Consider the following 13,257-nt stretch of genomic DNA (forward strand, 5'->3'; position numbering starts at 1 on the left):
AGATCACTCCAATGTGCTGATATGGCAGAATTATGGGTTTGTGAAAAGCTAAGAAGACTTTAGGGAAAAGCAGTGGCTTTGAAGAAGGATGGAGGGTGGCCAGGATAACGGTTCCAAAGAAGGGCCACTGGGCCCTGAGAAGGCAGAGAAGGAACTTAAAAGGGAATCTCAGGACAGACAGATTATGATGGAGACTAACCAAGATGGTGGACCACACAGTTGCCCAGAAATAACCGTCTGTTAACCTTTATTTTTTTCCCTGAGTTTGTAACTGATATATGCATATATTTATAGGTAAATACATAGAAAACTCCTGGAATGATATACACCAAACTGATAACAAATTCTGGAGAGGATAAATTGGGGGATGGGGCAGTGGGATGGTTGCCTTCTACCCCAAATACCTCTGTTGTTTTTTTCCAATAACAAAAATGTATTTATATATTCCTTATATAAATAAAGAAAAAGACAAAGGGGAGAGTATGTAAGACTATGTGTGCCCATTGTTAAAAAATAAAGTTAGAATCATGTAACTAGGAGAAAATAAAAATCACCTGTAATCCTGCCACTCAGTGATAACCACACTAGGGGAGCATTTCTCACCCAAACTCACAACAGCGGATTTGGAGTCCAGGCATAAAAAGTCTCCACTGGTAGAGAAAAGGGGTGCCACACCAACAGGGCAAGCAGGGAGAAGCAAGATGCAAGCAGCCTGTCAAGTAGTGGGGCTGGGGCCAGAGGTGAGAGATGAGGGGAAAGAGGGGACAGCACCAGAAAGAGGGACATGGGGGTGCAGATAATAGAGTCAGACATTTGTCCTCAGTCCTTTTTATTTAATTCTGTGCCCATAAATAATGTCATCAGCAAGAAGTCAGGAGCGATAGTTGGGTCTTGCCCAAATTGGAGGCTGGGATTATACACAGAGTTAACACTACCATGCAGAGAGCTTACTTAGGCCTCTGGTGGAAATGGGGCTGGGGGGAAGTTCTAAAGAGAGGGGCCTGAAAGAAGAGTGACTTAGAAAGAGTCTAGAAGAAGGGCTCCTGGGTGGCTTGGTTGGTTCAGCATCTGACTCTTGATTTCGGCTTGGGTCATGTTCTCAGGGCTGTGAGATTGAGCTCCCAGACAGAATTCACACTGAGCCAGCTTAAGATTCTCTCTTTCTGGGTGCCTGGGTGGCTCAGATGGTTGAGCGTCTGCCTTCGGCTCAGGTCATGATCCCAGGGTCCTGGGATCGAGTCCCGCATCGGGCTCTCTGCTCCTTGGGAGCCTGCTTCTCCCTCTGCCTTGCTCTCTGTCTCTCATGAATAAATAAATAAAAATCTTTAAAAAAAAAAAATTCTCTCTTTCCCTCACCCTCTTCCCCCACCCCCAACCCTGCTTACATGCTCTCTCTCTCTCTCTCTCAAAAAAAAAAAAAAAGGTCTAGAAGAGTCAAGAAGCACTGGGGATGCTACTGGCATTGGGAGGGCCCATCGTTGTGTGGACTTTCCACACACTGCAGAAGGTTGGGCACCCCTGACCTTTTGTCACTGAAGAAGATGATCCAAACACCACTACACATCCAAACATCTCTATGGCCTCAGAACACATCCTTGTTTGGAAAGCACTGCATCTGATGCCCAGCTAAAGGAGCATCAGGAGGCTAAAACCTCCCAATTCTCTCCTGCTGCGGGGAAGTTGAACTGTGGCTTCCAAATGACTTTGGGCCACAGAGAATGGGGTAGACTGGAGGGGTTCTAAGTAACAAGAGAAACAGGGAAAAGGCATAAAACACAGAAGCATAGTTGGTAGAAGAGAAACATCCCCCACTTCAACCTCTGATGGAGAGAGCTAAAGATCTCCTACCCTGAGCAGAGGCAGGAACCAGGGAGACCATGAGAAGGGTTCCGTTTCATACTGCCAGTTATGAAACAAGGCATCCACGTCAGCCTTTGGCCTTCAAGACTTTACCTTTGGATGTCATGCATTTTTTAAGGAGGCTGAAGAAAGCCAGTTGTTGGATCTGCTGTGAACACTGAAAGAAATGTGCTCTTAATCTATCACAGCATTAACCACCTCTGGAGAAAGAGACTGTCACATCAATTAGACGTGAAACTCCTCTATCTCAGCATCTCTCCATATTTAACTACTCAGAGGGAAAGAAAACTTTCATATTTAGATAGGATATAGATAGTAATCATCCAAAAACATTGGCTCTATTTTTAGATTCATGTTTGTAGGCTTCTCCATAACTGGACAACAATGCAGTATTTGCAATGTTGAATCAAAATCACTTCATTTTAATTGGGAAAATGTATTGCATTTCTGGGTTTGCTCATATCCATTTCCACAAGCAAGTTAATTGCTTGGGAATATATATATATGCACTTTCCCCCCCTTAATGCTGTCCTACATAAAACTGCTCAAAGAACAAATACCCAGCTTAAAACAATTTTTTTTTTCAATTTGTGAGGCATAACACAGTAAACCCTAACATGGCAGATTGAAAATGCAGGGCCTTGAAAGAGCCAACAGATATTCCAGCCCTTGGAGGCTTCCAAGTCTAATTGGAAGGGAACCCCCAAGTTTGTCTACCCTTTTATAGAGAAACTGAGGCAAATCAGCAAGGGTGTCTGAGGAAGTCTTATTTTCTCTGTTCTTTGGGGTCTCCATCAGCTCTAGATGTAGCCTTACATCATCAGCCCAGAGAGCCCAATGACAGCCGCAGGGACCATTTTATGAAGGGTCGCCTCACGCCAAGCATTATACTTTACACACATTGTCTCATTTAATCATCACAACAGCTCAGAGAGGTGGATACTATCATTTTACAGATGAGAAAACTGAGATACTAGTAGGGAGATGGCAAACAACAACACATGGAAGTCCTTAGAATGCCCACCTTCTATCAGTTTCTGGCTATGGGAGAACAAAGGCAAGAGAACTCCCCCTAGGATCCCAGGGCAAGAGGAAGGGATAAATGCAGGGTCTGCAACAGGTTCTGATGCTGTGGGCCCCCAGTGTAACTCCCCAGTGTGGTATCAAGCATTCACTTTTTCAATATTCTCCCGCAGGCAGGCTTGCACTGCAGTTTTGGCTGTTGCTGCAGCTGAACATCACATAAGCTTACCGAGTGAACAGAAAAGGACTAGTCCCCTAAGCCTGTCCCTCCTTTCCTTTGCTTATTCAGCATCTTCTCTCTGCTGTTGGGAGCAGCTGGGGTTAGTGAGCTGGAACCCAAGCAGATCAATACCGTGTGCATATGAAGATATGGTTAGCAGGGTACTAAGGCTCATTGCGGATACATCCAGTATGTCAATCATGGTCTAGAGGTTAAGTAGATATTTTTTGTCTAATGTCAGGAGGTCCATCTTATTGGAACATGGGATATTTTCCTGCCTTGCTCACACAATGCAGCTCTAGAGAAGGTAAACAATGTGTTATTTAAACATTTGTAATGATGCTTTGTATGCAGTGTTTGCATAAAAAATAAAAATTCCATCTATCAATATATACATACAACATATATATAATACATATATATTTGAAGTTTTGGACAATACGTTTTCTGATTACATTGTGTGTGAAACATGTTTTAAAAATTCGATGCAGTTTTCATTGTGCTATAAGGTACCCAGATGCCAAATTCTTTTGCAAGATGAAAAATACAGGGGTAACATAATATTTGCCTGCATGTCTGCAACATCACTTTTTGTCTTTTGCTTTTTTGTCATCTTTTTCTTAAATGAAGGCACAGCACTGTTGCAATTAATCATAACTTAGGCAAACTTGAATTCCCCTTCCTGGTGTTGCTGCCCCCTCCCCATGCAGAAAAGCCCTTCCATGGTGGTGAGCAGAGGTGGAGGTTTAAACCACATATGCCATCTTCCCTCCAGACAGTGCCTCCCTTGTCTAAATTGTGCTGGAAGGCATGGTTCTTTGCTCAAGCTAAAAAATTTTTGTGGCCCTTTAAGAGCCATGAAAAAAAACAAGGAGACACGCTCTGTAACATGGAGGAAGGAGAACGAATACATTTTTTTTTTTTTCCTGCCAGAGAATTTCTAGCAATGCCTCTCCTCAAAATTTGATGTATTTCACCAAATTGGGCTCAGGACATTCATACAAAAATAATAGCTATATTATGGACCATGGATTCTGTCTCCCCTGAAAGACATTACGTTTTCAAGAACACTCCTGTACAAATGGAAATGCACAGAGAGCATGATTTTGTCAGATGTCTAGCCACTCAGATAAATCTGCCCTGCTAATCATGGCTTCCCACCTACATTCCTAACAGAGAAAGAGGAATCCCAAGTTCCTATTGCCAAAGACATCCCTAGGCCCTGGAACGCAATGCCATAAAGAGGCAAAAAACTAACAAATAATGATGGATCCCTAACTATTTGGAAAGATGGAACTACGTGGCTACAGACCTTTTCTCCAAAGACCCCCATAAGCTAGAAGGCTGGAGTTAGGGAGATTGTACAAGAGACTGGCCTGTAAAAGGAGCCCACAAATCTGAACTCCATGCTGAGCCATTCAACAAGAAGTGCAGTATGAAGCCAAAATGCTGAAGCGGCCCATGCAATGCTGGGATAGGTGGGCAGAACTCACACCGGTGTGACATATTTATTTCTGCCGTTGTTATCTTTCCGAGGCATGGATGACCAGATATGGACCAGGATCTGCTTACCTTGTTATACTGGCCTTTTGCTGGATTAACTTAAAACAGCTGAGTAAATAAACTACAAGACTTTTTAGACACCTTTAAAGGGAAACAATCATATCCGCTCTAGGAGAAGTGGAGTGCTCAAAACACAAAGCAGTAATGGAAAAGCCAGTGAAATCAAAATTAATGCCAGGTTGTCTTAGCAGGCCTTTAACAGTCCAGATAGAACCTTCCCCCTTTCTGGTCCAGGGCCTGTTTGCACATGGGCAAGGACCAAAAAAACCCATCCTCTACCATGTCACTGAGTTCAAGCTTCACTTTTCTTATGAGAAGACATCTGCAGCCCGTAAAACTGATAGCAACAATCTTCTGCCCTGAAGTGCCTTTTAAGAAATTATTTACCTGAAATCCATCCTTCTCATTATACATGAGTCCCTAAATAGTTGCCAGGAATAGCTCTTTTCACTGTTGTCATGGAAAACAACAAAGGAGAATCCCTGCCTCAGATAAGCGAAGGCCCATGTGCCATAAGGAAGGGAAGCGAGCCATCAAATCCCATAAAAAAGGTGATGTGTTGCTTGAGTTTATGTGTTTTCCTATAACTGTTCTTTTTATCAAGATGACTTGTATTATTTTCATTGAATGTAATAGATTCTTTAGCCCATCTTTACCTTTATGTGACCTTGGATTTTATGGCATGATAACTGTGTCGATTACAGTCGAGTTGGATACAAATCAACTCTGGAATAACCTGGATGACAGGAGGGCGATGAGCTGCAGGTAAACAAGGCGGGCTCCTGTTAGGAGGTGGGGGTGGGGAATTCCCACAGGGGTTATAGCCCAGGGGTGGGGACAACCTTCCCGAGAGCTGGTGGGATGGGATGAGAGCCGCACAATCAGCCTCTTGCTGATGGTTCCATTTGGTTTCCAGGCCTGCACTTGGAAAAACAAAATGTGATCCCATCCCTGATCTAACCTGGGCTTCCCCCAAGGCAAGCTTTATACTTTGCCTCTTCCCCAATTTCCCCATATTATTAACTGCTTCCACTTCTTGAAAGTGGGCTTGGTGCCATGCAATGTGTTTGTGCTTTAGAGGCACGGACTCCCTCATTTAATTCTCACAACAGGCATTGACTCCCTCATTTAACTCTTGCCAAATATTTGTATCCCCTATTACAAGTGAGGTGCCTGAGGTATAGAAATTGAATGCTTTGCTCAAGAAGTAGCTGGGACACAAATGGACGCTTGATGCTCATGTTAAGAAGAATATTGGAGCTTTTCTTTTTTTCTTTCTTATTTAACATTCTTTTTTTCCTCAAGGCATTGCCTTCATTGTCAGCCCTCTCCACTTCAAATTTTCAAAGCTGGTGTTTAAATTCTTACTGAAAGAAATGACAAGTAAGGAATTGCCCCGAGCTTCGGTATCTACATTTATGTCAACATCTGGGGGTCAGACGTCTTGGTCAGCAGCTGATGCTGGATGGTGGGAAGAGGGTGCAGGGACTTTTGTATATTGCCCAACAAAGACAGCATGTTTGAGCTTCTCAGCAATGCTGAGATGCACTGAAATGAGGGGCATTTAGAAGAGCCTGAGGTCGGGGCGGGGGGGGGGGTCTTTAGAGAACAGCTGCCTCTGAAGAGTTTTTAGACACCAGCCAAAGAATCCATTTCCTCCCACAAGCATAGACCTTTAAGGGCACATTTTAGCTGTGGCTTCTGGGGGCCTATTTTAATCACTGTCCAGTTATTGATGAACTGAAATGCCTTTTATTTTCCATTGACGAGGTCATCATTTGCTATTTATTTTAGGTAGATAAGATGTGATGAGAACAAAACTTCAATGATATACCCACAAAACAGAAAAGGAACAATTATAAAGTTCTTTGATTTATTGCCAGTGAGACTCCTAACTAATAAAGATGGTTGCAAGTCTTCTTTTGATTTTTTTTTTTTTTTTTTTTGGTAGGACTTCTCAATAACAAAGATCTCAGATTTGAAAAATGAAAGTTCATCATGTGCATCTGCTGTGTGGAGATTTACATTTTGCAACTATTTTGCTCAGCATCAGGGCTATGTGAGCTGCTGCAATTATGTGTCCTCCTGCCCTGTCTCCTCCAGAGGGCAAGGATTTCTGCCCAGAAGGACTGACCGGCCATATTCACAGGTTCAGGCCCTATTACTGCTCTGCTCTTGCTAGATGGAGTCACACAGTAACTTCCTGAGTATTATTCTGGCCCCTGCCATCTCTGGGGGCAACGGGGGCTGCCAATCATTACAGCAATTCAGAAAGATGGTTTGGGATCCAGTTGGACTTCTCTTGTTGGTGTTTCTAGTAGCTTCCTGCAAAGCCGTTAGTGACTATCTTCCCCTCTCCAGGAAAAATGGAATGAATGACCCAGAAAACAGAGGTCCTTTTTTCAAGGATCAAGTTCCTATGCTTGTTACAATGTGTGTAAACCTTCATGTTAATTTTGTTACCAGAGAGAAACTTCTTAAAGCCAATATTTGTAAGAGGAACACAAGATGGAATGTTGCCCGATGGTCCATTTTTCTAAGGAAAGGCACAAAGGGCATACAGAAGCACCTGACTTTTAGGCCCAGAAGCCAGATTTGAATTCTAGCATTAAAAAAAATGTAGGTTTTCTGTAGGTGGTGATTAATTATACTTTTATTTTCAACTTAAGTTTTTAATATGTAAGACAGTCACATGGGTCAAAACTTTAAAAGACAGAGAGTGAAAAGTCTTCTACCTACCCTGTGTCATAGCTACTCAATTCTCTTCTTGTCCATCCTTCCAGAGATATTTTATGCATATACAAATACATATCTATTCATACATTTCCCCACAAATAGTAGCATATTATGCTCAGCACCCTGCTTTTCTTTATTTTACAATAGATATTAGAGATCTTTTTTGATATCACTATATAAACAGCCTTTTCTTTTTTCATGGCCACATAATATTCTACTAAATGACCATACTTTTTTTTTATACTGTCCTCTAATGTGTTGGCCAATAATTTCCCATTAAAATCTGGACTAATCACTGTGAACAGATGACAATCTATTTGGAGGTATTTTAAAAAGAAGTAAGTTCTCATCATACAGTAGTTTGAATAGTACCCATGAAACAGGTCCCGAGAGTTCCTTTTGAATAGTGTCAGCTGGGGACTGCAGACAATATGGCCTGCAGTATCCTGGACACCAGGCCATGAGGGACTGGGTGGTTTCTAAGAAAGAGTCACCCACTTTTGCAGTATTTAAAAAAAAAGGAATGTAAAAACATGAATAAAGAGTATTTCATAATAACTTAGAATATATCCATGGGTGCTTCAGTGAGGGTTACCCAGCATTTGCTCTTACAGCATTAGAGTTAATACATTAAACAGAAACACACTTGACATCTGCTCTGTTCTGCCATTGCACTTAACTGGGGTAACGCTCCCTTTGCCTTATGGTGTGCATTTCAAACACAGTAGAAAGGATTAATTGCCTTCTAATCCGAAGATTTGAAGATTCAAACTGAAGCTATAGTGATTAACTTTAAACAACATTTGAATTCTATTTAATTAGAGTCTTCAAATCCATTTTCCCCATTTCTGAAACTACATTATTTATATCGCTGACATAATAACATCTATTTTTGATAGATCTTGGGCCAATGCTCCATCAGCCATGTTGTGAGAACAAAGGCTTTGGAACATGTACTCAGGCAAAAAAAGACAATGTGACTGTGGGAAGTGGCAGCAGGTGGTACAACTTATCTTCCTGAAATCCAGCTTGGGGAGTTTGACTTGAAATAAATGACCAGGATGAACTGCTGGGTTGTGTTCACTGTGAGAACATGGTGAGTGGCGCTCCCCATAGGACCCACTTTTAGGAAGAATCCTATGACGTAACCGAATTGTGCACAGGCCGCTTGGAGATGCCAGCCAAGAGGCCGAGTTGCCTGCGTGCTGGGATTCCTTTATGGGCAAGAGCGGATATGGATGGCACCTAACTTCCTCTCACAGTAGGGCCCAGTGCCAGGAACACACGAGGTGTGCAATGTGTGTTCACCGACATGAGCTATTCCCAGCAGCCTCTCTGTGGACGTGGAAGAGTAGCCAAGTTCATGGATGTTTATCATGTACTGTCAAGTGGGGAAAGAGACAAAGGAACCAGGGCACAAAATGGGGGATTTACTGAGAAGCTAAGGGAGCTTAAACTTGGGGACCCCTCACTTGCACAGCCCCTTCCCAGGCCCTGTACATATGTTTGTTTCCATCATTTTGAAATAGTCTCTTAAAGAAGACCTCCAAATTTTATAAGCTTCAGATCCACAAAATCTGTATTCATTTTGGGTGCAAAATAGCATATAAACATGATTCCACTTTTAGAATGGAAAATTATTATTTCCATTCTTATGGAAAAATCTACTCAAAAATAGAATTACAGATATATGTGTGTGTGTGTATGTATATATATATACATACACACACACACACACGTTAGGGATGATGTATATTAAAAATGTTAAAACTGGTTTTCTCTGAAGGTGATTCTTTATTTGCTATTTTCTATATTACTAGAATAACAAGTGAAATTAATGCCATGTTAAGACTTATGCTTTCTCCCCCTTATAAAGAAGTATTCCTTTGAACTCAACTAACCTTTTTGTAACTGTTACTTTCAGGCAATGTTTCTCCCCATCTAGTACTGGGAATGAAACTGTCTTTTCTGGTTCCTGGCAATCTTTAACTGGGAAGAAAAATAAAAATAGATGAGCAAAACTACCTCCCTTTGAGTTATAATCTTCATATTCATGGAAGGACGCACATCCGCTTTTTGGCAGATTTCTGCAGGAAATTGATCAAAGAGTCAAGAACTCTTGCCCACATGCCTTGGTTCCTTCTCTAAACCCCTCTCATCTCCTCACCCACCTGGTCAACCTCTGTCTTCCACCCCAAGTGTCTTCAGCCAAGCTGACTCACATCTTTTACCATCACCTGGTAAGTAACTTGAAATCTGGAAGTCTGGGGTTATAAACAGGACAGCTGGCTTGCAGGTCTGTGTCCACAAAACTCAGGACAACAGAGGCTGTGTCCCCTGAGTTCTAGTCTCCATTAGAACATCTTAGAATTACCTTCACCAGCAAGGGCTGGTGACATGTATCCAGCCCTGCCCTTTCTCCCTCTCCCCTACTCTCACACTCAGAGCCTTTATGGTATTTCACCTGGCCCATCACAGGCTGGGCGATGGAGGGCCAGGCACAGGGAGGCAGGAACATTAAACATGGTCTTGGGCTCATCATGCTTGTCCTGCCATGTTCTCTGTGACCCTCCAAGAAGACCAAAGGAATAAAAGACCATGCTGTGAGTGGGTGGCTGTGGTCTTGGTAGGTTTGATTAGGAAAGAAAATGAGCTGACCTGGGAACCGCCGCATATCTCTATAGAAATTTCATTAATTTATTCTCTTACTCATTCAGTTTTTCAAGCATTCAATAGATGTAGATCATCATCTTACTATGTGCCAAGAACTGTTTTATATGCTGTGGCTATCAGACAAAGGTGAACAGAAAATAACATTGCATTTAGGTATTCACAGTATGCTGAGATAATTTTCTGGTCATTTTTAGTATAGTTGCAATTTTTCTAAAAATAGGAAGACATAGAAACATACACCCCCAAATACAGAATAGCAGTCTTTTAACTTTCTAATAAAGTTCAGTTACAATTAGGTATATGCCTCAAAAATCTTAGCACGGCTGCATACCCCAACCTGCAACCTCAAATGAGTACTCCCTAGCACCAGTACCAGCCCCCAATGGAAGATGAGAGAAAGCACAGCATCAGTCAAAAAATGAGGGTCTCTTGGAAATGAAAACAAACCAGTGACAGGCACACACTAAGCACTATGTGTCTACCATCATCATCATCATCATCGTCATCTTAACTGTTATTTTAAGCAAATGGGTAGCAAATGCAAAGCTTTGTGGTAAGAGAGAGCAAGGCATATTCAAGGAGCTTAAAGGCACTTGTGAGGGGCATAGGATGGTGAGATAGTGAGTGGGAGAGACAGATGGGGACAGACCGCGGGGACTGTAGCGTGGAGCCGCTAATGAATCCTCACTGTTCTCCACCTCCTCCCTAACTTAGGGTCTCACTACTATTCCTCTTGACTTCTTTTTTTTTTTTTTTTAATATTTTATTTATTTATTTGAGAGAGAAAGAGAGAGCATGAGTAGGATGGGAGGGGCAGAGGGAGAGGGAAAAGACTCCCTGCTGAGCACAGAGCCGGATGCGGGGCTCAATCCCAGGACCCCGAGATCATGACTTGAGCCAAAGTCAGACGCTTAACCAACTGAGCCACCAGGTGCCCCTATTCCTCTTGACTTCTATGCAAATGGAGTATTACTTGCCATCTCTGCTTCCCCTTTACTTATTCTGTCATATCCTGGACATAGATTCCCATCATTCCTAAAGCAGGGCTCCCATCAGATCACTCTCTTACTCAAAAACCTTCAGTAGTTGCTGATTGTCCACAGACTCAGCCAACTGTCTCATTGTGGCATGTCAGCCTTGCTGTGCTAGGGCTGCAGCTTACCTGTCCAGCCTCCTCTATCACTATCCCCTGCATGACCTCAACATCCATCCACAGGTGACCTTTTGCTTCCACATGCTCCCAGGCCTTCAGCACCTTCCCTAAATGCCCCCATCTCAATCTTTTGAAATCTGGACACTTTTCAAAGCCCTTCTCAATGCTCCCTCTTCTGTGAATGCTTTCCTTAGACTCCTAGTAGTCTGAGCCTGCTCCCATCTCAAAATCCCTGCTTTGTAATCCCACCAAGGTGCTTTTATTGCCCTGTGCACTGGTTTGTTTCTCAGCACAGGATCATAAGCTCTCTGAAGTCTTGCTTTCAGAGAGAACCTTTTAGGATACATGTTCTATAGAATACACTTTAGGAAACTCAATGGGAAGGAATGGAACCAGAACTCAGTGTGGGCTCTCACATGTCCACGTCACTCTAGCGTGCTTTGCTTTTTGGTGGGGTGAGTCTGGGAGTCCTGTGTAGACAGTGGATGGGTGCCCAGGGCAGGCCAGTGGCTATGGCCATGCTCCAGTCCGCCAGGCTGATCACCAAGTCCAAGGAAACAGCCAGGCCAAGATGTCTTTCAATGTAATAAAAACAAATCTAGTCACTAAGGCCACAGGTTGGAGACACAATGGGTGAAAAGAGATAAATCTTATGACCAGAGGCAAATCATATTATTTCTTTTCATTTTCTTTCTCCCTTCCTTCCTTCCTTCTTTCTGCTGACAAGTATCTCTGCCAGGTGGTTAACAGCACTTGGCCCAATGCCTCGCTGCTCACCTAGATACTCTGGTTTGTCACATTTCCCTGCTTAATTACTGTTATCAACTTTCTAGATTATTGTAAACTCGACACACTGAATAATGAGGTTAATAAAACCAGTGAACTCCTTTGCCATGCACACAGACTATTTCTATAAAAATGTCAAATGTATTATTAGCTCAGATTTAATCATCTTTTCTTATATCTTATAAATTTTTCCTAATGAACCTATTGGCTTTCCAATGAGGGCTTTACTTACTCAGTGTTAGATTTTAATTCCTCTGGACTTGATTAGAGTCTATATATTTATAGCTTCTAACATTTCTGCACTGAATAATTTCTCCAGTGAATATGTATCTGGAATTCAACAAATCAGACAAGCCTGAAGCCACCAGCATAGCACTGACTAGCTCTGACCAACCCTGGACCTTGGGACAGCCACATTATTCAAAAAAGCTTCCTGTTGATTCTTAGCTTGTAGGGTTGTCAGAGGACTAAATAATACAATACATTCAAATATTAGTTATTCTTAAATAAAATGATCCATCTTTAAAATTACACCTATTCATTCAACAATCAGTTATCAAGAGCTTCCTATGGGCCAGACTGTATGTACATAAATATCAGGGATACAAACTGTCTCAGCCAGAAGTCATTCCCAGCCTCCTGAAGCTTATACATTAACAGGGGCAGACATTTAAACAGCTTTTTATACTGTTTTCAGCAATAGGTGAGGTTATTTTAGACAGAATAAATAGGCTCAAACAAAAGACATTTTCTAAAAATCAAGTTCATTTGGAGTAAAAATGAACCCTAGAGGCAAAAGATACCTTTTGCTCTTATTTAGGGTGCAAACTGACCCTGAAAAATAGCAAATCCTTTGGAGTCCCTGTACTGTTTAACAGCATGCCAAGAAAGTAAAAACACGCAACACTGAAGGTCAAAACTGGGGTTGTAGAAAAGTGGAGCATGGATAAGTCAGGGATATTTCAGGGAGATAAATCAGTGATGACCACGTGTGCTGGGTTGAATGAAAGATCCAAATACAGAGCCCATAAGAACTCTAAGGTGGCTTGAAATTCATCAAATTGGTCGGGTTCTACTGAACTGTGACTAACACAGGAGCCTGGAAATGTGTACTTTGCTTACTCTGTCTGTAGCTGGCTGCAATACACAATCTAGAAATAACTTTCAAGTATGGGCTGGCTGGCAGGGGAACTCTAAAACTACACTAACTTCCGTGATAAACCCAACATCAAGCCATACCGGG

At 42.2% G+C, this 13,257-nt stretch overlaps 1 long non-coding RNA gene across 1 annotated transcript; it reads left to right on the forward strand.

Moving 5' to 3' along the window:
- The first annotated feature begins 4,152 nt into the window (after positions 1–4,152).
- On the forward strand, positions 4,153–9,610 carry LOC135365252 (uncharacterized). The gene is made up of 4 exons (XR_010412887.1): positions 4,153–6,049; positions 6,618–6,815; positions 8,302–8,498; positions 9,327–9,610. It is a non-coding gene; the product is annotated as an uncharacterized LOC135365252 (long non-coding RNA).
- The last annotated feature ends 3,647 nt before the right edge of the window (positions 9,611–13,257 follow it).

This window comes from Mirounga angustirostris, unplaced genomic scaffold (assembly GCF_029215605.1).
Source record: "Mirounga angustirostris isolate CCGP_5_RB_7025 unplaced genomic scaffold, mMirAng1.0.hap1 SCAF_7, whole genome shotgun sequence".
Taxonomy (NCBI): domain Eukaryota; kingdom Metazoa; phylum Chordata; class Mammalia; order Carnivora; family Phocidae; genus Mirounga; species Mirounga angustirostris.